Below are 24,676 nucleotides of genomic sequence, written 5' to 3'. Positions count from 1 at the left end.
AAACAAGCTTTGAGAGGACAAACAAGCTTTGAGAGGACAAACAAGCTTTGAGAGGACAAACAAGCTTTGAGAGGACAAACAAGCTTTGAGAGGACAAACAAGCTTTGAGAGGACAAACAAGCTTTGAGAGGACAAACAAGCTTTGAGAGGACAAACAAGCTTTGAGAGGACAAACAAGCTTTGAGAGGACAAACAAGCTTTGAGAGGACAAACAAGCTTTGAGAGGACAAACAAGCTTTGAGAGGACAAACAAGCTTTGAGAGGACAAACAAGCTTTGAGAGGACAAACAAGCTTTGAGAGGACAAACAAGCTTTGAGAGGACAAACAAGCTTTGAGAGGACAAACAAGCTTTGAGAGCAGCAGGAAAGCAAACTTCGGAATAAGACGACGACGACGACGACGACGACGACGACAACACACGCACATCACATCATATGCAATTTAGAGTACTTCAACTTTTGGAAATAAAAATAATCTCCCACTAACTTATTAAAGAACATTACTGGCATTCATTTGCATGATGCCAGGCGAGAACATGAACGCCTCAAAAGTTAAATTTAACACGGGAACTGTAACCAAATTTATATGGAAGAATATTTAGAAACTCTTTCACTGTTAACGTCCGCATCATCATAATGACATCTAGTTAGTCCTCAAGCGTGAATCTGGTTTACCAGCATGATACTTCGCCGGTAGTCATACTGGAGCTTGTAAGCCCTAGCCAGCCTTTCTCCGACCTCTCAAGTTAGAGAAGACTCCGAAGCGAGATGTAACTCGCCATTTTCTGAATCTACCAGAGGTGAAAGAAGAAACAACTGGTAGAAAAAGTCACACACCTGAGTGTTGAGCGAACCTCGGACCTTCGGGTTTACGAAGTGCGACTTACACTTCCTGGACACGACTATTAGTTAAGGCGTTCCTCCGTGGTTCGACCGCACTACAGCGTGTCACACTTCCTTGGTGTTTCTAAGGTAACAGTAACATGACTTTCACAGCGTTCTACTGAAAGGATATCTTGCACAATTTCTCATGTTTAAAAATTAGGAGACAGAGAGAGAACACATCACAATACAAGATCGTTTTCAGTACATACTAAGCCACTACAGACAACGAGGTCACCAATACAACATAAGCACACAACAAATAGCTGTCAGAGGCAAGCACTGCAACTGCAAAATCAAAGGAAATCATTATTTCAATACAGTGAAACAGGGTTTGCCTGTTATAATGCTGGCCTTTGTGTAGTGCCAGAGCTTTAATTGGTACTCGCGCGTCATCCTCCATAATGAAAAGCATAGCAACAAAGTTTTAGGCGAATACAATACTGTGTAATTTTCGCGCCGAACTGTTGTCATGCGAATGCAATCTGGTTTTGACAGATACCACACACGACAATTGTCACCGTGTGAGCAGTATAGAATGACCGAAGCAAAGCTAAATTTACAGTTCTGACTGCGAATTTCGTTTTTTTTATATTATTTCGTTCGCCATGCGTGTCAGTAAAAAGAAGCGTCAACTACCGTCGTACATTCTTAACCAGTACGTTACAAAAACGCTACCTCTTCCTGAGGAGAAGCAAGTTATTTACTCCGCATCACGTTTCTTTAACTGTGACTTCATACCACTGTTGACGTGTTTCTCATTACGAGTATCTGTGGTCTTCTCTCCCTTCGTTCACAGACCTGCTTATCATCATCTGAGAGAGACTGTGATCTCTTAACCTCTCCAACTTCTGCTTTACGTATGCATGAAAAATTCTGCGCTGAATGATTTAGCTAGGTTGCCTTTCGTCCACTGGCTAGTGTGATACCTGTTTTCGTTATATCAGCTACAGAACTTTATTAAGACGTGCGTTCCTCACCGCCTGGGCGCTAATCTACAGTGCCAAAGCTGCTCCTTTATTCACCTGCGTACAACGCCGAGCCCTCTAGTATAACGCTTTGTATCTCTTCATTTGTCTGCTCAAGATACATACAGACGTATACAACGCGCCCCTAAAACATAAGAGATTGAAGATAGTTAAAACCTCGTTTCACCAAGTGATATGAAGGAAAGCGAAAGATATATTGGTGTTCAACTGAAACTCTCATATACTCTGTACCGGGATAGTGGAGCAACTACATTTGATTTTAAACAGAGTGGTGTACATTTTTAACGGAATTCTGGAGTTCCTGAAAAAATATAAAAAACTGTATACAGTACTTGCTAACATTCAATTTTAACAAAAACACGTCGGAAATTCATTATATGAACGTCGAGACGAAACATTCTTACATTTATTAGCACATATACTAGCATAATGGGACCGACATTGAACTGACATTCACCGTCTCCACATTTAACTCTTAACTTCCCTATTTCAAAACAATTCTTATTTATTCCTCAGTCTCAGGTGTACATTTTAATTACGTGGCTTCTCTCGGTCTCTCTGGATCATCTTGAAATTTAAGTAGGTTCTTTAGCCTTTCTGTTCTAATCGTACGAACAGTCCACGAGGTCTAACGGCGGCCTACAACCTTATCGCAGAGTACGCAAAAAATTCATATTAGTGAACGCTTCACAACGAGACAGTACGAAAATCTTCGATAGTCATGTGACAGTAGTGACAATAGTTTTGAAACTGGTTTTCTTTGCATACACTTAAGACATGGGTTTCGCCTTTTCCACGGAAGCTGTCCAACTAATCTGGTAAAAAAATGGTAGCAGCAGCCTGGCTGTTCCTTATTATGCCGTTTTCAACTTCAGATTAACTATTTTAGACGGAAATTGCACTTCATAGCGCTGTCCGCACTCACCTGTTTTTCTTGTTGCAGAAGGGAGTGGTGTTGGTCGCTCGATGATAGTGATCTCTTGTGGACATGCTGGTGTTCGAACAGGAAGTAGTTTTTCAAACTTCCGATCTGTAACAAGCGAAAGAACAGAAAATTTAAGAAAATTGTCTCTCACAAACAGTAACAACAAATACATGATCAGCACACAAAAGATACCGGAGCTACTAAGAACAGAAAAACCCGAGCATGTATGTGTTGCCATAGTCGATACTATGCTACCTGATCCACAGCACGTAGAGTTACAGACCGAGGAGCCTACTACACGGCACAGTGCTTTTCTCAAGAGTTGTGTTTTACAGGCTTCCGACTAGTTTGATGCAGCTCGCCACCAACTCGTCTCCTGTTCCGACCCCTTCATATCAAAATAGAACATGTATCCTACTTCCTGAATTATTTATTGTTACTTGTTTGCTATACACGTATCTGAATTTCAGTTTCTCCATACATTTTTCTCCTCTACAGCCCCTGCAAGTATCATGTAAGTAATTTCTTTGTGTCTTACCGTATTCTCTATTATTTTGTCCGCTCTTCTTGTAATGCTTTCCTGATGATGTTCTCCTCGCCAATTCTACAAAGAACCTTATGTCTTCTCTTGCCAGTCCACATGATTTCAACATTGTTCTACAGCACATCTTTTATCCGGTTTTGCCCACAGTCCATGATTCACTTCCATACAATCCTGAGCTACAAGTGAAGTCTCAAATTTTTTCCCCTCAAATTAAGGATGATATTAGATACTAGTAGACGTCTTGTGAAAAGTACTGCTTTGTTTGCTTGCGATAGTGTTCTTTCTATGATACTTCCTTACTTCGTCCGTTATCTGTTACTTTGCTTCGAAAATAGTAGAATTCATTGACCTCGTGGTCCCCAATTTTAACATTAAGTTTATTGCTTATCCCGTTTCTGCGACTCCTGATCACTTTCGTCCTCTCTTCCGTTTACTTACTATCCGCATTGTGTGCTAGTTGCGTTATCTTTGATATTGTCACCTTCAGTTTTAATGTCACTCCCGAACCTTTCTTTTATTTCCATCATTGCTTCTTCCTTGAACATAAGGGGGCAAAGGAATACGTTCTCATCTTACACCCGTTCCAATCCGATAATTTCATTCTTGGCCTTAAATTATTATATTTCCATCTCTTAGTTCTTGTATTTATTGTATACAAGGTGGGTTTTCTTAACGTTTAGAAAACCCCGAGGCAACGTAGACGAGGCTGAGACAAGTAAATTTAATGTAAGATATGGAGCCGCGAATCCTGGGAAATACCTCTATAGTGGATGACAAATGTTGAACTCTTGACGTGACCAGATTACGTACCTCGCCGCACGTGCAGAGGTTGGGCCTGTCGATCCTACCCTCGACGGTAAGGGGCAATGCCACAATCGCTCCGGTAAGGTATTTGTTTTCGTTCTCGCACTATCCGATGTGATATGGTAGTGATCGTTGGAGTGGTAATGCAGGACTACATGAATCGGTTTACATTTACGAAAACAGAGCAGCCTAGCGGCGCTGTGTGTAACACTGATCCGTACCAGCGAAAGTAGGAACTGTCATCTGTCATCAATTTTTTGGATATTTCCCGACGTTTGCGGCACCATCTGTCTTATGTTGCCTCAGCGTCAACTACGTAGTTTCGGGCGTTTTCAAATAATAAAAACCACCCTATATTTACTGCTTATCCCTGTAGCTTAACCCTACTTTCCGGACTTTCGAACATACTGCACCACTTTACTTTGTCGAACTATTTTTTTAGATCAACAAATCCTATGCACGTCTGTGGGTTCTAGTATAAAGTGCACTGGTGAGGAGAAACACCGCTCAGCTCAGGGAACCTACATGCAAAGCAACATGACGTTTAGGAATTAACTGCGTCAGTCGCTCTTGCTGGTGGTACAAGACTCCATTACCGAAGCCGGATACAACCATCCGATGCGGAATGCGATCCGGGAAGCGGAGTGCGACGCTCCGCGGGGCACGGGCGATCTTACGAGAACCGGAGGCGAGACGTCACGGAAGCGGGACAGGGCGAACAGCAGCCGAAGAGGCGGGAAATTGAAACCGATGTTTATATAAAGCGGCGACCGGAACGGCAGACGCCGCCGCCACGGCGCGCCGAGCGCGTGCTGCCGTCACGTGAGGGCAGACCTGGGTAGCAAATATAAATTGGTTTCCCGACCACAATCGAGTGACGGAAGTGGGGTGCTTTCCTGGCAAAGTGAATAGAAATCCAATTTCGTCGGGATGCGGGGGGAGGGGGGGGGAACCATAACGGTGCCGCTTACACGTCGGCCCCGCCAGGCCGAGGCACAAACGCGGGGTGGGTTTCCGAGGCAGACGTGTGGCGCTCGCTGTCGCTACGCCACCTCCTCCACTACCGGTTATCAGCTTACCCTGGCTGGCACCGACGTCCGCGCACCACTGGTACCTGTCGTAATGGGGATCTATTCCGTCCCCAACACCGAAACGTTACATGCTTATTAAATTCTTTACGATATCGACATGCCTCCGCTGCCTTCTGAACAGCGTACGAGGGTCCATGTTCCGATCACATGGGACGGACATCTATTAGGTTGATGTCTTAGTTCATAGCGTTTCTGTTTTCAGTGGTGGTATTCCGACTGCTATGGTTTTATTGATCGATTTTTCATTATTTTTTGTACTTCACTCTGATTTTGTCGTTTGGTGGTAATGAGGCGTTGGCGCTAGAAAATAGAGCGGCAAGTGGAGCAATCAGCATATTTCCGACGTATTCTTCTGTTTGACTTCGACAGAGGGGTCACAGTGGTGGCGGCAGCCAGAAACACTTGCGCCGTGTATGAGGATGATGCCACTGGACAGAGCTCGTCAAGGAAATGTTTTTCTCGTTTTAAGGAGGTTTGTTTTGATCTTAGTGACTACTAGTTCAGTAAGACATCTGAGGTTTGATGATCGTTTAAACTCACTAATCCGCAGCGACCCACCTCAGCGTACTCCAGAACTGGCAAATGTGATGAACCGTGATCATTCCACCATGGTGCGACACTTGGGTGCAGAGATTCAAGGATCTGGTGTATGGGTACCGTATGCTCTAAGCCAAAGTCACACAAAGTGCATCTCTGCTCGTCATCAATTGTATCATGAACAACACCCACCTCCCTATACTGTATCGTTACTGCTGACTAGAAATGGTGCCTTTTCGCTAAAATATGTGAAGGAAAGGAATGGTTGAGCCCTCTTAAAGCAGCAACTCCCCATACGAAGAACTGCACGCAACTACAAAAGAATGTTGTACATTTGGTGGAGCAGCGACGGTTCGGTGTACTACGAATTGCTTCCCTGAGGTGTGATCATCACTGCTGACATTTACTGATAATTATTACGGAACATTTTTTTCCGATCAGTGTTGTGAAGGATAATCCACGTAGTCCCTCCTATTCACCTCTCGTTGCGTTACAAGAAATCCCACCGTTCTTTACTCCATTAAAATCTACGTATGAGCATCATCCTGGAATGTTTGCAAATACCTCCAACGAACTCCGACGAGTCCGTATTTGTTCATCCAGTGGACTCCTAAGTGGCTAGCCTTATTGCATCTAACTTTTTGTCCTTCGACACTGCCACCTTACACTCAGAAATGGAGGCAATGCATTGCTGTAGAACTCAGAGTTGACTTAGTTAACGGACTTCGTGCCAGAATCAGCATATGGCGATTGGCTGAATTCAAAGAACACTGTCTACTTTTGCCGCTATTCCTTCCCCAGTAGGAAATGCAGTACAGTTACTATAGTAAAAGAAGTTAAAAAGTAGAAAGCTACCCGGATGAACTGAGATACCTTGTACTTCTTAGGCGACAGAAACGAAGTCTTATGTAGTTGACAATTCTACAGCTAAATAAATTTGTATAGGGCAGGTAACGCAAGTGTGCACTAACGGCAGAGTACTTTTTGTTGCATCGGAGTGGCTGGTCGTTACTTTGCGCGGTGGTGAAACGCACAAGCGGCGAGCACTGGACAGTCAGCAACGGCTGCGGTATACCGCAGCGCCCGGCATGTAGGCAACCCGCAACACGGCCGCAGCACGTCCGGCCGGCCGCGAGCTGTGCCTTCCCTAAAAAACAATACTCGTGCGGTCGCCACACCAGAATACGGCCAGCCCTCACCACCAGTTACGTCACCAGCTTGCTCACAGCGCAGCCCTCATTTATCGGCACTAATTTTCTCCTATTACCAGGGGTATTTCAGCTCAAATAATTGCTACATTTTCACATCAAATGCATTCTTCGACGCGGTCTGTGTATCCCCTGAATCAGATATGAAATTTGGTGGCGCAATGACACATGTTTGGCTTCCAAAATTCCCGTAACATACTGGGAGATGTGTAGTAGTGACAAGAGTTGCTACTGTTGTTTTCGTCTTCTGTGCGAATACTGGTGTGATGCAGCTCCCCACACCAAGGGCAGACACAGAAATTTATCAAGGAGGTGACTGGGAAGCAAGCCTCTAAAATTGCCGAACAATCATAAATGACACAGCAATTGTTTAAGTCATAATATGGTCTCACTTTTATCTGTCAATGAGAGAACTGACTTAACGAAGAGTGTAGCTGAGTTAAGGGGTATCACTTCTGGAAGCATTTGAGAATTTTGCAATGAATAAAAGATCTGTACTCCGGATTCCAGTGGGGGGGAGGGGGAGGGAGAGGGGGGAGTGAGAGGGAGAGGGGGGAGTGAGAGGGAGAGAGAGAGAGAGAGAGAGAGAGAGAGAGAGAGAGAGAGAGAGAGAGAGAGAGAGAGAAACGCTTCCTTTCCTCACAATACAGGATTGCTCATCAACGCCTCAGCATGTGTATTATCACTTTATACTTCTTTTAGTTTAACTGGCCCATAAATTATTTTCGTCTATTCGATTCAGTACCCTTCCAACGTTCAACAAATCTAATCTCTTAGTCTTCAGCATTCTGCTGCAGCACATTTCAAACTGTTCTTATCTGTACTATTTATCTTCCAAGTTACAGTTCCCTAACGGGCTACAGTCCACAGAAATATCTTCAGAAAAGACTTATCAAGAAGCAAATATACGAAAGTTTGAACTTGAATAGTGGCATTTAGTCACAACCGATACGAAAGAGTTACGTGTTTGCACCTATTACTGTCCTTCAAACTAGTTACCAGCGTCGTATAGAACCCGTTGCCGGCGATGTGGAAGGCGTAGTATACCGTTATCAGAGCCTGTTCTGTTGATGGTGCGAATGGAGCGATCTACTGCCTGTTGAGTCTCTGGAACAGTCCTGAAGCGAATGCCACGAAGTGGTTCCTTCATCTTCGGAATCAAATCAAAGTCACAAGGACTTAAGTCCGGGGAGTATGGTGGATGGTACAGTGCTTCCAAGTCCCATAGATCGAACACAGCAGCCACAGCTTGCGCTGTATGAGCCCGCGCAATGTCGTGCAAAATAATGGGTGGGTTGCGCAGAAAGGATAGACGCTTCTTTCACAAAGCTGGTCGCAGGCGATGCTCCAAAAACAAACATTAATATTGTGCATTGATGATGGCATTCGCTTCAGAACTGTTCCAGAGATTAGACAGGTAGTAGACCGCTCCATTCACACTATCAACAGAACAGGCTATGCTAACGGTATACTACGCCTTCCACATCGCTGGTAACTGGTTCTACATAACGCAAGTGACTACTTTGAAGGACAGTAACAGGTGCTAACATGGAACTCTTTTGTATCCGTTGCGAATAAATAGTTGCCACTATTTAAGTTCCAACCCTCGCATATTACATGATTGATGGAATTGGAAGTTTCATGCCATAATATTACCCAAGGTGTTATTAACATTTTAGAATTAAAATGAAGGAGTGTCCGTATGACAGCATTAGCTGTTTGCTGCAATCCGTAATCCATTCTGAGACTCACGACAGGTTTTGCATCTTACAGGTGCATCCTCTGATGCATTTAAGTAATCATTTCTTTCCTGATGAGAATTACGATGTTCCAAGATGCAGTTATAAACTAAAATGACTGATCCCAACGGCTGTCACCCAACTAAAAGGTTGTTCAACACCAATGGTGAGCGTCTTAAATAAACTCCGTAAGCTTCGAAAATGTAGATGCGGAAGTTCCAAGAAGCGGGAGAACTATTCACTGGCACTCACACAGCAACGCACAAGGTTGGTTAGAGAGAAATGCGTGTACAGAATTCGATAACAACCATCCTAGCTGGACAAGATCGGCCCACTGGGAATCTCGTGGATCACAGCAATATCAGGAGCATCGGGTGAAGGTTCCCCAGAATAGTTATGTCGAGGATCTGAAGCGCCGACTGGTATGACGGCGACCGGCGTGCTGGTGACTAAACAGGCCGAATGGGTCCCTGCGCTGTTAATGGGTCTCTGACAAGTTTCAACAATTAATGAAGTGCCAAATACATTCGCAGAAGACTGTATGAGGACTTCACATCTTCACTTGATTAATTATAGATAATTCTAATTCTTCTTATGTATTTACAATGAGTCACTGTTTCTCCTACACCCTGTACACAAACGCGCTATATTATTATCTACACCGCGACTCACAGGTACAGTAGTAGATAAAAATCATTCGGACACCTGTTAGTGGACATTAATATGTGGTGTATATACCCTTCGCCTCACGGCGCCTGTAAGTTTCCTAGGGATAATTTCAAGGAGTGTCCGAATGTCAATGCAAGAATGATAACTCATTCTTCATCAAGAGACGAAACCAGGTGAGGTACTGACGTTTGAAATCTACGTTGTAACTCATCCCATAGGTACTCCATTGCATTCAGGACAGGACTCTGAGAAACCCAGTCCACTTCACGAATGTTATCTTTGCGAAACCATTGCCTCACTAATCTGCTTTACGGCATGGTGGATTGTCGTGATGATACAGTCACTGTCTCCGAACTGTTCCTCTTCTGTACACAATGCACAGTGCTGTTAAATGTCTTTATATGCTTCCGCAATTAACGTTTTCTTAAGTGCAACATGATAACATTACTACGAAAAACACCCCCTCCGCCATAGTACATTGTTGGGGTACGTGGCCAGTTTACTCAAACTGTCACAGAACATGTTTCAGAACATTCTGATTGCTCACCTCCCTTGATAAAGCAGTGGGTCACTGGCGCTACACATTAAATGCAGCCGAGATTCAGTACCTCCTGTAACCGTCCCTTTCACTACCTTCTTTTCATTTGTATTTTTTTAGTAATGTGAAAGGACTCCTGAGATAAAAAGCCTACGAGCTGGCTATCTTAAGATACGCGACTTTTTGAGAGGAATTTACTACCGTAAAAATCTTCAGAGACCAAGCTCAATCGCAACCTTAGGTAGCCACACTGACATTCGCGTCCACTCAGCCTACAGACAAGAGAAGTCAGTTTCCTGTAGTAAAAAATGCAAAATTGTTCGTAGAAGCCTACTAGGAAGATAAGGAATCTCTAGCCAGTGTCGCTCGCTTACAGGTTTTTGTGTGAATCGCCGTTACCTCAGGAGCAAAATAACATTCGGTTTAAATTTCAGAACCCACTGGTTCTTGCTATTATTTTACGTGGAGCAAACATTGTCGTCCGTGCCTACGTGTTGGCCGTCTCGTAGTTCTCTTTCACGGAGTGGGATAGATTTTCTGCCCGCCAACCCAACCACGGTTCTAATGATCAAACATAGTGTAAATCCACAAGATCAGGAGATTGTTTAACATCTTTACTTGAGTTTTATATAGGTGCCACAACTGTCCTGCTCTGGTGAAAAACAGCAAAGTCAGACAACGTACAAAAACAGGGTGCTTCCCATTATGCGACTGGAAAGTACACTTCACACTACTCTTCTGAGGAGTAATAACTTGCTGCTACGAGATGGAGGAGTAAAGGCTTGCTGCTGGGAGATCACAGAGGAAAGACGTATTGCTGGAGGCCTGATGAGGCGAGCCTTGCGGATGCACGGAAGCATGTTTTTAGTTATGCACGGAGCGTAGGTAGAGACCTGAACTCAAGATTCTCCAGCCTGTGCGGCCGCTACGATTTTAGTGAGATGGGCCATCATTGCGATCTTAAATTCCGTAGTGATGCCACATTAGGTCACTCCCTTCAGCAGCCATTTATTAATACTTTGCAGCCTGCTAGTTTGCTTTGTATGTGCACTTTGTCGATCTCAATGGTGTTAGAATCTGTTTTTCCATGTTTTTCCATGTTCTTCCTCTAATATAATAACTATGCTTATATTTACTGGTCGTGGTTTTACCGTCGCCACCCACCTGTGTCGAGGTTAGAGTCCATCATCAGAATTCATGTATCCAAGTATTAAATGTTGAAAAGTTTATCTCAATGGATAACTCTCGTGTTTTGTTTTACGATAATAAACCTGAGTGTTATAATGTTCCAGGGTAACGACAAGCGCCGGCAAGAGCACGAATAACGCAAGAGCAGAGAAGGCTGAGAGACTACGTCAGCTAATACTACGCTGACTAGGACCGTACCACGACAGGAGCGGCCTCTACCCGAAGAGAATTCAAGCTCCGCTCCTGCCAGCCTCGGCCGCACAGGAGAAGACGGACAAGTAGACACGGACTATAAGAGAGCACTGGAAGAGCTGTTACTTGTGATCCATATACATTACTTGCATGTACATTCTATATACAGAAAGACATTATTTGCAAGTCGGCGGTAGCTTGCGACACGACATTGTAAGCCCACGTTAAGTATTGTAATAAAAACCATTAAAGTGTTCTGCTTGAATTGTTGTTTATCTATCCGAGAAAGCAACAATCTAGGCGCACTGTAAGATACTAGTGGGCAGGACCCCACAACAGAGATCACTTTTTTCTGTTATAGGTTCCATGATTCCTCTTCTCTTTAATGTGTATCTGCGTGATGTGGTACGCATATTGTCACGCTTCACTGGGTGACCCCTATTAATTACTGATCAGTATGTGATTTCCTTTAAATGACATTAATATCCCCTTTTATTAATTAGGATGATCATACGTGGTATTCACTTCTCAGTAGGTCACCAGAGATCGCACTATAACATCACAGTGGTACGCAACAAGCGTAACCGACATCCCGCACTGGCTCTACATATAATGGCAGTTAACTTTCCCCAACCATTCGGAAAACTCAGACACTTTCATCGGCTGGTCACAGGGTATGGTTCTATTCGTAACTTCAAAATCAATGGTTTCCAGTCATCCACTACCCAGAGGCTTCGTGAGATTATATATATAATAATTTTTTTTTGCAACCACTATCCGTAAATCTTGATGGATCCTGTCCGCCACTGTATGTCGTCTACCGGGACTTGGTTCAACTGTGGTTGTTGCTTCGCTTTTGCACCTGACGATCACAACACCAACAATCGACGTGGAAAGTATGAGAACAGTTGAAATGTCCCCGTTGGATTGTTCCTGAGGTGACAAATTACTACCGTATTTAAACAAGCTCTATCGACCGACCCGCTCTGCTATTAATGCTTCTCCATCGACAACGTAATACTCCCTGCCTCCTTTTCCACTGGTGGGTCCGCCTCTTGGGACCTCTAGTGGTCAATTCTGCATTACACAGGCTTGTAAGGATACTTTTGATCCGACAGTGTACGTGAAAAGGGCTTTAGAGTTGTCATACTGCTGGTCACAGGTCCGAGCAGACCAAGTTCTCTGAACAGCACTCAGATGGAGAGAGGAGACGACGAAAACCGCCCTGGGAGGACGCGGCGTTCCTCGGGCACACTCCGCTGTGCTCAGCCCGGCTCACTCTCGCCGGGTGGGAATCCCATTCCCGCGCGAGCAATTTAACATGCATTGCGCAATGTAGTCGGCTGGCCGGTCCGGTTAATGTTTCCCCATTCTGCGCGGAGACGCTGGAATTTGCATGTGAGTAGCCGGCGCGGAGGAGCGCGCGGCCAAATTGCGTATTCAGGACAGGCGAGCCACGCCGAGCCCAGCCGGCCACGCGCGTCTCCGAGACGGACGGGCGCAGCCAGCCGAGGGCGTGGCCAGAGAGAGAGAGAGAGAGAGAGAGAGAGAGAGAGAGAGAGAGAGAGAGAGGGGGGGGGGGGGGGGGTTCAGTATTGTACCCAACAGCGACACACGCTATGGTGCAGAGCCACACAGTTCTGCCTCTTTCCCTACAGAATATCTGAACATGAAGCACAGGGCTTCGCAAAAGAGTGTGCTCGATAGTGTCCTATTAACCTACCGTTTTTGTACTTCACCGCTATTCTGTTCATTTATTTATCGCTTGGCGTATGTAACATAGTTGCACTACAGATATGGTGGTACGAAATAAATTTTTGGACATATCACTTGTAAAATATACTACGGGCGTTCAATAAGTAATGCAATACTTTTTCTGAAAGCAGGTTGATTTTATTCAGGGTTCCAACGCAACCTATTATTGCCCACTCTTTTGGGTACAAAATCCTATTTTTCAACAATTTCCGTTCAGTGCGACGACCTTGCGCAGCGTTAAAGGGGGGGAGGTGGGGGGAGTCCTGTATGCTAGCGTTGTCTAAGTCGAAGCAGTCTTGCTGCATCAATAACCTCCGCGGAGTGCACCCTTTATAGGGCCAAATAGATGGAAGTCGGAAGGTGTGAGATACGGGATATATTGATGAGAAATAACAGTGCAATTAAGTTTTGTGAACTCCTCTTGGGTGCGCAGACTAGTGTGAGGCCTTGCGTTATCATGCATTTTTGTGGCGACGAACACGCTGAAGTCAACCATGTGACTCATTGCAACATGCGGCCAGCTGGCCCACGCGAAATCGCAAGGGATTGCGTGACCTTGTTGCGACGATCACAAATGCCTCGCCCAACGACTCACCGTGATTTTGTTCACTGCCATGTCTCCATAGTCCTTCCTCAAGAGCCTTTGAGTATATGCGATATTCTGGTTTTTGGCGAAAAGAGTCAACGACAGCTCTCTCCTCATAACGCACTTGCGTTACAATCGCCATTTTGGAGGCTACGATAGCGCTGCCGCCTATAGGAACTTCGTGGAACAATAGGGGCTGAAGTGGGAATATTCCACTATGTCCCACAACAAATTCAACATTTTTTCAACCGAAATTGACCGAGGAAGAAAGTGTTGCCTTATTTATTGAACGCCTCTCGTATACACACATAAATATTGCTCCACACAGGAATCCGTGAAGTCCTCCGTAGCGGGAATTCGTATTCAATCGGGAATTCCCGTCCATAAATGCAGCATCGAGCACAGTGAAATATTGTTTGTCCGGACTTATGGAATCTTAAGACATCCGGATTTTCAAAAATCCGGATAACCCTGAAATTCAGAGAACATATAACACGGGTTTTTGTTTTTTTTTGTTTTTAGGACGCAAAACTGCTACAGTCATTAGCGCCCGGTCTGTGACTTATGAAAAGGTAAAAAACGAAAATGAAACCAGCAGCAATGGGAACGAAACTCAAAAAAATTGGAGATACTAAAAACAGAAGGAAAGCTTAAAAAACCACTTCAAATGACTGACGTCATCTCACTGGCACTAATAAACTCGAGAACGCGATCGGCTGAGCGCGTTTCATCTGCTAAAATGGACGATAGTTCAGGCGACAGCTGTAGACGGGCGCGTAACGGAGTAAAATAGGGGCACTCAAGTAAAATGTGTCTTACCGTCCACAGCTGAGAGCAGTGGGGACAGAGTTGGGCAGGATCGCCACTTAAAAGATGTCTATGGCTAAAAAGACAGTGCCCTATCCTGAGTCTAGTTAAAATTACCTCCTCCCGACGAAGCGTTCGGGAGGAATAGGTCCACGCACAGGGAAGAGCTTTCACGTCCCGCAATTTATTATTGGGAAGTGTCGACCAATGTGCATGCCATAAAAGAACAACACGACGACATAAAACACTCCGTAGATCGGCGAAGGGAATCGTGCGAATAGCTGGCCGAAGAAGAGAGACTGCAGCCTTGGCCGCTATATCGGCCGCCTCATTTCCACAGATACCAACGTGTCCTGGTATCCAGAGGAACGCCACCGAGACGCCCCCCAAGTGGAGGCAGTCCTGAATCCGATGGACCAGAGGGTGGACAGGGTAGAGAGCTTGGAGACTGCGGAGAGAGCTCAGAGAATCTGAACGGATAACATACTGTATCCGCTGATGGCGACGGATGTAGTGGACAGCCTGGAGAACAGCGTAAAGCTCCGCAGTATGAACCGAACACTGGTCCGGAAGCCGAAATCGATTTGGGGTGTCGCCAACAATATAGGCACTCCCTACACCAAAAGACGTTTTTGAGCTGTGGCTTCCTTCATTTGTGCACAGAGCAGAAAATGCCCGACGATAAACAAGTGAAGGGGTACCATCCTTGGGAAACTGAGCAGGCAGGTCCGGGGACGAAGCCAAGGCGGTGCTGTACCGCAAGTTGTCAAGAAAGTTGTCAAGAAAGTTTCAGGAAAGCGGAAGGATTGATGATCGCAAACAGCGAGTCTAAAGATAGGAAACGTGGGAGGACCAGCACAGTTTTCTGTCAAACATAAGACCCAAGAATTTAGCGACGTCCGAAAACGGAAGGTTGACGGGTCCTAGATGTAAGGCAGGTGGAAGAAACTCCGTACGACGCCAAAAATTAACACGAGCGGTCTTACTGGGGGAAAAGCGGAAGCCTGTTTCGATGCTCCAAGAGTGGAGGCGATCGAGACAGCCTTGGAGACGTCGTTCAAGAAGGCTGGTCCGTTGAGAGCTGTAGTAGGTCGCAAAATCGTCCACAAAGAGGGAGCATGAGACATCGGGAAGGAGACAATCCATAATTGGATTTATGGCAATGGCAAACAGTACTACACTCAGCACGGAGCCCTGGGGTACCCCGTTTTCTTGGGAGAAAGTACGGGAGAGAGTAGTGTTCACCCGCACTTTAAATGTGCGCTCTGCCATAAATTTGCGAAGAAAAAGGGGCTACCGACCGCGAAAGCCCCAAGAGAACAGCGTGCGGAGGATGCCTGTCCTCAAACAGGTATCGTATGCTCTCTCCAGATCAAAAAAATATTGCTACTGTTTGGCGTTTCCGGAGAAAATTATTCATGATATAAGTGGAGAGAGCAACAAGATGGTCAACTGCAGAACGATGCTTTCGGAATCCGCATTGGTCAGGTGTTAAAAGACTGCGGGATTCCAGCCACCAAGCTAAACGGTAATTCACCATACGCTCCAAAACCTTACAGACACTACTCGTGAGAGAAATGGGGCGATAGCTAGAGGGGAGATGTTTGTCCTTTCCAGGTTTCGGAACAGGAACGACGATAGCTTCCCGCCATCGTCTGGGAAAAGTACTGTCGGTCCAAATTCGATTATAAAGGCGAAGGAGGTAACGCAGACTATGGTATGATAAATGCAGCATCATTTGGATGTGGATACCATCCGGTCCTGGGGCGGAGGAGCGAAAAGAAGAGAGTGCATGTTGGAGTTCCCGCATGGAGAAAACAGTATTGTAGCTTTCGCGATTTTGAGAGGAGAAAGCATGAGGTCGCACTTCCGCTGCACGTTTCTTCGGGAGAAACGCTGGCGGGTAATTTGAAAAGCTCGAAATCTCAGCAAAGTGTTGACCCAATGAGGTAGAAATTGCGACGGGGACCACTAATGTATCATGCGCGACAGTGAGCCCAGAGACCGGGGATAAACTAGGCGCGCCTGAGAACCGTCGAATCCGACTCCAAACTTCCGAGGAGGGAGTGAAGGAGTTAAATGAGCTAGTAAAGAAGTCCCAGCTTGCCTTCTTGCTATCGCGGATGAAGCGACGACACCGCGCACGGAAGGTAACTGCGCGGATACAGTTGGCCAATGTAGGATGGTGTCTGAAAACGCGAAGAGCACGTCGCCGCTCACGTATTGCGTCACGGCATGCCTCGTTCCACCAAGGAACTGGGGGGGGGGGGGGGGGGGGGGGGGGGGGGGGGCGCCGGGGCAAATCGGATGTGCGAGGTATTGAACGTTCCGCAGCTGTAAGAATAACGTCGGTAATATGAGTGACCTCATCGTCGACGCTAGGAAAGTGACGGTCATCGAATGTCGCTAGAGACGAAAAAAGTGTCCAATCGGCTTGAACATACTTCCAGCGTCTCGGGCGCATATATGGCAGTTGTGTCTGCAATCGAAGGACACATGAAAAGTGGTCACTCGAGTGTGTATCAGCAAGGGCGAAATACTCTAAGCGCCGAGCTAGCGGAACAGTACCGACCGAAAGGTCCAAATGAGAGAAATTTGTCATGGAGGCAGACAAAAATGTAGGGTCCCCAGTGTTGAGGCATACAAGATCTGCTTGGTGGAAGACGTCCAGCAATAGTGAGCCACGCGGACAAGGATGTGGAGATCCCCAAAGCGGGTGGTGGGCATTGAAGTCCCCCAACCAGCAAACAGGGGGGGTGGAAGCTGACGAAGAAGATGGAGATCCGCTTGTGCCATTGGTGTGGACGATGGAATGTATACAAGTACAAAGAGAGAAGGTGTATCCAGAAAGGGAAAGACGGACAGCGACTGCTTGGAAGGAACTGTTTAAGGGGATTGGGTGATAATGGAGAGTATCATGGAGAAGAATCATGAGTCCTCCATGTGCTGGAGTGCCTTCAACAGGGGGGAGATCATATCGGACTGACTGATAATAGAGGAAAACAAAGCGGTCGTGGGGACGCAGCTTTGTTTCCTGAAGACAGAAGATGACCGGCGAGTAGGATCGTAAGAGGATCGCCAATTCATCCCGATTGGCTCGAATGCCGCGGATATTCCAGTGGATAAGGGACATCGGGTGAACAGAAAATGGAGGAATGTGACCAAGGTCGCTGTTAACGACTGCTCGGAGCTTGCGACCGACAGCGTGGAACGGCACTCAGCCGAAGGCAGAAGATCCTGATCCATAGGCTGTTCAGGAGCAGCTCCTGCCACCAGCGATCAGCCGGTTGATCGGCCGCCAGCAGTGCGCCTCGGCGACATAGAAGACGGCCGAGGGCGGTTACCACCAGGTGGTGCTGTAGCTGAGACACGCCGTGGCGGAGAAGGAGAGGAACTGGGTTTCTTATTAGCCTTCTTGGAAACATGATTTTTAGATGAAGGAGGAACCGATGGTTGTGAAGTTGGGGTACGTAAAAAATCTTCACGAATATGCTCGTTTTTGGAAGTCCGGGTGTCTGACTTTTTGGATCGAGATTTAGCAGAACCCGATGAAGGGTGAACCATAGAGTGAGCAGACGAAAGTGGGGAGGTTGAACGGGCGATCTTTGCGCTGGCCGATCTGACGACCGTGTCACTAAAGGTGAGATCACAAGTCTGCGTGGCCGCCTGCTTTGTTGGCCGAGGAGAGGCAAGGACAGTGCTGTATTTTCCTGCCTGAGGCACAGTGGGCTTTCGACTGGCGAATAATTTTCGAGCAGCAAAGGTCGACACCTTTTCCTTCACTCTGATTTCCTGAATGAGCTTTTCGTCTTCAAAAATGGGGTAATCACGAGAAGAAGCAGCGTGGTCACCCATACAGTTGATGCAACGAGGGGATGGAGGTGGACAAGCACCCTCATGGGCATCCTTGCCACACGTAACACATTTGGCCAGGTTGGAACAGGACTGGCTGGTATGATTGAACCGCTGGCACCGATAGCAACGCGTAGGGTTTGGGACGTAGGGGCGAACGGAAATATCTCATAGCCCGCTTTTATTTCCGATGGGAGTTGAACTTTGTCAAATGTCAAGAAGACAGTACAGGTTGGAACGATGTTCGTGTCAACCCTTTTCATAACTCTATGAACAGCTGTTACACCCTGGTCAGACAGGTAGTGTTGAATTTCCTCGTCAGACAATCCGTCGAGGGAGCGTGTATAAACGACTCCACGTGAGGAATTTAAAGTGTGGTGCGCTTCCACCCGGACAGGGAAGGTGTGGAGCAGTGAAGTACGCAGCAATTTTTGTGCCTGGAGGGCAGTGACTGTTTCTAACAACAAGGTGCCATTTCGTAATCTGGAACAAGACTTTGCAGGCCCTGCAATTGCGTCGACACCTTTCTGAATAATGAAAGGGTTGACTGTGGAGAAGTCGTGACCTTCGTCAGACTGAGAAACAACAAGGAACTGTGGCAATGAGGGAAGAACTTTCTGTGGCTGAGACTCAGTGAACTTGTGAGCAGACATAGTGGAAGGTGAGGAAACCATTGCGGAAGAATCCCCCACGATTACCAGCGTCTCCGATGGCGCGCTCCTCCCTTGTGGGGGCCCTCTCTGAGGACACGCCCGCCTTAGGTGATTGTTCACACCTGAAGTCACACCTCCCGACAAACGGACAGAGTGACCAATCGGCACTTTCTGAAGTTATCAGCTCGGGTAATCACCCCTCCCTGGGCCTGGCCTTACCAGGGGGTACGTACGTGTCCTACCTGTCTACCAGGGGCGGGGAATTACGCGTTACCCCGTCACCGGCTACGCATGAAAATGCGTGGATCGGCCTTCAGACACGCACAGGGAGGAAGAAAGAGAAAGGGAAAGGGAAAACCAAAGAAAGGGAAAGGAAAGAAGAGGGGTCTCAAATGCCACAGCGGAGAAAAGGGTAAAGAGAAGAGGTAAGGAAGAGAGAAAGACAAAGGAAGGACAAAGACTTGCAAGCGAATAAAGTGCCACACTTTCGAGCATAGGTCTCTGGATGTAGGCACAAAACATACTCCCAGAAGGGGAGAAAGGGAAGGAAAGAGGCGGAGGTGAGGGGGAGGCGAAGAAGGGGGATGGGGAAGGATGTGGAAAACGAAGGTATGCAGCCCGGAAAGGAAGGAGGGCCATATTAACTCGGGGTCCCGTGCTCGCTACGCACGTATCCACAAAAGAGTTGTGGACCCCCAGGGGGTCCACAACACGGGTTAAATACCGTACCAAACTGATTCGCGCTGTGGGCAACCACAGCTGAAGTAATCCATAATTAACGTCGAAGTGTTACAGGACCACACACTAAGTATGGGAAATCTTTTCTTGCTATGACTTGTTTTGATTAGATTTGTTGTTTTTGTTTTGCCATTTGGCCCTCAGATCCAATAACTATCAAGAAATTCTAACAAGGGAACCTCCCCATCGCACCCCCCTCAGATTTAGTTATAAGTTGGCACAGTGGATAGGCCTTGAAAAACTGAACACAGATCAATTGAGAAAACAGGAAGAAGTTGTGTGGAACTGTGAAAAAATAAGCAAAATATACAAACTGAGTAGTTCATGGGAAGATAGGCAACTTCAAGGAGAATGGGAACGCAGGAGCGCCGTGGTCTCGTGGTAACGTGAGCAGCTGCAGAACGAAAGGTCCTTGGTCCAATTCTGCCATTGAGTGAAAAGTTTAATTTTTTATTTTCAGTTTATGTGACAAACTCTTATGTTTTCATCACTTTTTTGGGAGTGATTATCAAATCCACAAGAAAACCTAAATCGGGCAAGGTAGAAGAATCTTTTTACCCATTCGCCAAGTGTACAAGTTAGGTGGGTCGAAAACATATTCCTGTCATGTGACGCACATGCCGTCACCACTGTCGTATAGAATATATCAGATGTGTTTTCCTGTGGAGGAATCGGTTGACCTATGACCTTGCGATCAAATGTTTTCGGTTCCCACTGGAGAGGCACGTCCTTTCGTCTACTAATCGCACGGTTTTGCGATGCGGTCGCAAAACACAGACACTAAACTTATTACAGTGAACATAGACGTCAATGAACGACCGGACAGATAATAACTATGCAAAAATAAAGAAAGTAAAATTTTCACTCCAGGGAAGACTTTAACCAAGCACCTCTCGTTCTGCAGCTGCTCACGCTACCACGGGACCACGGCGCTCCTGAGCTCATATTGTCCATGATGTTGCTTATGTGACCCATGGACTACTCAGTTTGTATATTTAGCTTATTTTTCCACAGTTCCACACAACTTCTTCCTGTTTTCTCAATTGATCTGTGTTCAGTTTATCAAGGCCTATCCACTGTGCCAACTTATAACTAAATCTGAGGGGGCTGCGATGGGGAGGTTCCCTTGTAAGAGAACCTCTCCGTAAGGTCCACTTCCTTATCTGTGAGGCTTGGTTTGGAGAAGAGATCTAAGCTGCCACATGCCTCCTAACAGCATCTGAAGTGTGCTCCACTAAATTCAGGTTCACCGATCTAGGTGAATACTACGCCCTCGATTCCTTGCTGCTGAGAATGTTCCTCTATGAGAAGCGGCCTTTGTGATCGAGCATTTCGTTCTTGAAAATCCACACCAAGTCCACCGGCTTACGAATGTATATAAGCTTTAACCCTGTATGCTCCACGGACATTTCAACATTTCAGGTTTCATAAGCTCTATTACATAAATCTTCTATCCAGCATTTAACTGTGGGTAGGAACCGATGAGATGTGCTGCAGGGAGCAGTTGCCACGCTGGGCGAGCGGGCAGAGCGCCAGACAGTCTAGGAACTGACGGTGCAGGAGCGTGTTGATGTATGCTAGCATTGAGCACATGACGAGAATATACCGTCAGGTCACGCGCGATGCCTCGAGTTTTACTTACTTATTTTAACTGTTCTGTTTAACCACTGCTACAGTATCTAGGCAGTGTTTTTGTATTTTCATGGCCTCGTGTCCAATGCGACTGATTCATAGAATTTAAGTAGCTTATTATACTATGAAGATGATTAAGACGCCCTGTCATTTGCTACTGCATAGATGCGTAACATGTTTTGACTTTTACGTTTTTTGCATCTGCAGTAATCCTGTTTACATTGTACTCAATGAGTACTTGCTTTTCTGCAAGTGAATGTGGCGATCTACTTCGAGTATTTCATGTTGTAACGGGGGAAAAGTCTGCATACTGCTTGTCTATTGTGTTGCTAAGTGTTTACACTGTTCGAAGTAGAGTAACACGCAGTGCAACATGAACACATCGCACTAAGTTTTGTGACTTACACGGACCTGGGAGAATATCAGGAAATGTTGATTGTGTTTTCTGTGCATCTCCGTTGGCTATACAGAATAGGTATGCTTGGAGAAGCTTTCCGAATTACTTTGCTGTAACGTGTGCTCAACCTTGTATGCTGACGCGATTATTCTGTCATGTGTGTCCCTCTCCTGGCGTGTGCGCGTACGGGTGTAGTTGTAATTTTGAGTGTGTGGTGGTGGGAGGAGGGGGGGGGGGGGGGGGAGGATGGGAGGCGCACCGCCTACGCAAGAGTCAGTTACGTGTGCTTTACAAGTATAGTCGTTACTATAAACAACTATTTCCGCGGTGGAACTAAAATTCGCATCTTACTATGATAACGACCCTGATCAAGTTCCAGTTCTCATCGGAGAAAGTAGTGCAAGTAATTGTTACTCCTTTAATATGTGCGAATCTTCGTTACCGATTACTCTTTTACCGACATGCAGTTACTGATATATTTCCATCTCCATTTTTGGATAGTATTTCGCCCTTATTTAAGGACAGTCCCTCAACATTCAGTTGACGTATTCTGAGCACGTTTCCAGATTGACTCTGAACAGTGCCGTTTGTATAGGGCTTCACATTGTTGTTAATTTCGTAATCGCTGTTGGAATTGCCTTTAAATCGCCTTCTGAGAGAGTTACCCTAATTGGAAAGGACCAAATAGTTGCCCAGGGAGCACCGGCAGTGATCAAGGCACATTAAGATGCATTCGAAGGCGAAAAAAGTGACTGCTCACGTGGAAGTCTTTCGCTTGCACACAGTGGTACAGTCCGGTCTACACCTACTTGCTGGCTACCAGTGCTTTCAAACATCTGTCCACCAGACCTCCGTCGAAAGGCTGCTCTTTACAACCTCTATCAGCAAGTTTCTGAAAACAACTCGATCCCTCTTCATGACGATTTGCTAACACTGCCCAGGAAACTCCTCAAATCTAGAACACCAGCATATGAAATGGGAGTCCAAATACTCGACCAGGACGCAGAGTGGAAACGTGAGTTGCAAGCTACAAGAACCCGAAACCACGAACTTTCAGGCAGTTCAACAGTTCCAGTTCTAGACTTCCACCAACTGAGGGAGGTGTGGGGGGCAGTTAAACAAATAAAGGACTGAAGAGGGTAGGTGCAAATACAACATGCACAAGTGGGGCTTTTCAACTGACAGTGTGTGTGACTGTGGTGACATCCAAACACTGAGCCACATTGTGAATGACTGTCCAATCAGACACTTCCCTGGTGGCATTGGGAAGCTCTATCAAGCATCCCACGAGGCACTCCGCTGGATCGAGTCCATCAACATCCGAGTGTTGCCTGAGCCGTTTTAAAACTTGTGTACTGTATACAATTTCACATGTTCATTTTTATATATATTTCTTTGTTTTGCTAAATGTGTATTACTGTAATTGATGCATACGATAAAAAATAATAATTTCCATTTTGATGAATGGAATGTTTTACCTCGTTCTATTCTGATAAATGACTATTACAATATAAAATAACTGAGCTACATTTATTAATTATCAATAAATACGATTTGCTGCAAATCGGTTTTTTATTAAAGTGATACAAAATGCAGTGGAAAACTATAAATTACGCTTACTCAACTGCGCAGGCGTTATCCCCGAAATCGGCAATGTAATGTTCATGAGCTATTTCGTAATCGTTTGTAATACGAGCGGCGTTCCGTAAGTAACGCAACACATTTTTTCTCGGTCGCTTCCGGTGCAAAAAATGCGGAATTTGTTGTGGGACATCGTGCAATATTTTCGCTTCAGCCTCCGGTAGTTTCATGAAACTCCGATAGGTTGCGACGCTGTAAGTAGCCTTCAAAATGGTGTCTAAAACAGGTGCGTTCCAAGCAGAGAACTGTCACAGTTTCGTTTGACGGAAAACCAAGGCATCGCAAATATTCACAGGCGCTTGTAGACTGTTTAAAGAGACCTGGCAGTGAATAAAAGCATGGTGAGTCGTTAAGTGAGGGGTGTGTCACCATTGGAACAAGGTCACGCAAAACTCTCCCGTGTGCCGTCGGTCGCGTGCGCACGCAGTGCAGTGCGAAGAGCAACAGGACGAAGTTCTCGACAACGCTCGACACTGCTGCCACCCCAAGGCAGTTTCATACCTACTCTACGGGCACTGTGGGCCTGCCGGCCGTTGTGGCCGAGCGGTTCTAGGCGCTTCAGTCTGGAACCGCGCGACCGCGACGGTCGCAGGTTCGAATCCTGCCTCGGGCATGGATGTGTGTGATGTCCTTAGGTTAGTTAGATTTAAGTAGTTCTAAGTTCTAGGGGACTGATGACCTCTGCTGTCAAGTCCCATAGTGCTCAGATCCATGTGAACCACTGTGGGCCTACAGCCTGCAACCCCACTGAACGTGATCTGACACTTTTGGAGATGACTGCGACACTTATCTTTGCTCAGCTCTACAGAGTGGAAGCACTAGGGACCGTTCAAAACTGTTCGACTAAATCTGAACTTGATCCGAAGCAGCGGAGCGTCCTTATGCTGATGTTTCACGCCCTCCTGTAGCGTGAACACAGCGAGGGAGGTGAGGTGGGAGCGGTGCGACATTGACGTATGTGTAAATAAAACAGCAAAGTGTCCCTGTAAGACCCTCCAGCTCGGCAACGCCCACGGTGCCTTCCGCGCACCTTTATTGAGCATTACAAAAGTGTAAACGTATGGGCACAACCCATGACGGATTCTTAGACACCTGCTGGCTAGCAGCACATCGACACAGTTCAGCTAAATGGCGTTATGCTGAAACTCTAGCAGTCATGCGGAATCTGAGGTGTGTAAAGCGGTTGCCTGCTTACAGTAAACGCCATTCAGACGTAATTAGAGAAAGCTAGCAAACCCAACAGTTTCGTCCAGCTTTCAGACATTCTGTGCACTACAGATTGTGACAGAGAGGCTTTTCCGGAGGTGGA

At 46.2% G+C, this 24,676-nt stretch overlaps 1 protein-coding gene across 1 annotated transcript in view; it reads right to left on the bottom strand.

Moving 5' to 3' along the window:
- LOC126199109 (furin-like protease 2) overlaps window positions 1-2,904 on the bottom strand; it is a 456,386-nt gene extending 453,482 nt beyond the window's left edge. Inside the window, exon 1 of the mRNA XM_049935863.1 lies at window positions 2,797-2,904. The gene's annotated coding sequence lies outside the window, so the exon portion shown is untranslated. The remainder of the gene's footprint in view (window positions 1-2,796) is intronic.
- Window positions 2,905-24,676: the final 21,772 nt, after the last annotated feature.

The sequence above is a fragment of the Schistocerca nitens genome, chromosome 8 (genome assembly GCF_023898315.1).
Source record: "Schistocerca nitens isolate TAMUIC-IGC-003100 chromosome 8, iqSchNite1.1, whole genome shotgun sequence".
NCBI lineage: Eukaryota > Metazoa > Arthropoda > Insecta > Orthoptera > Acrididae > Schistocerca > Schistocerca nitens.
This window is presented reverse-complemented; position numbering and strand designations above follow the sequence as displayed.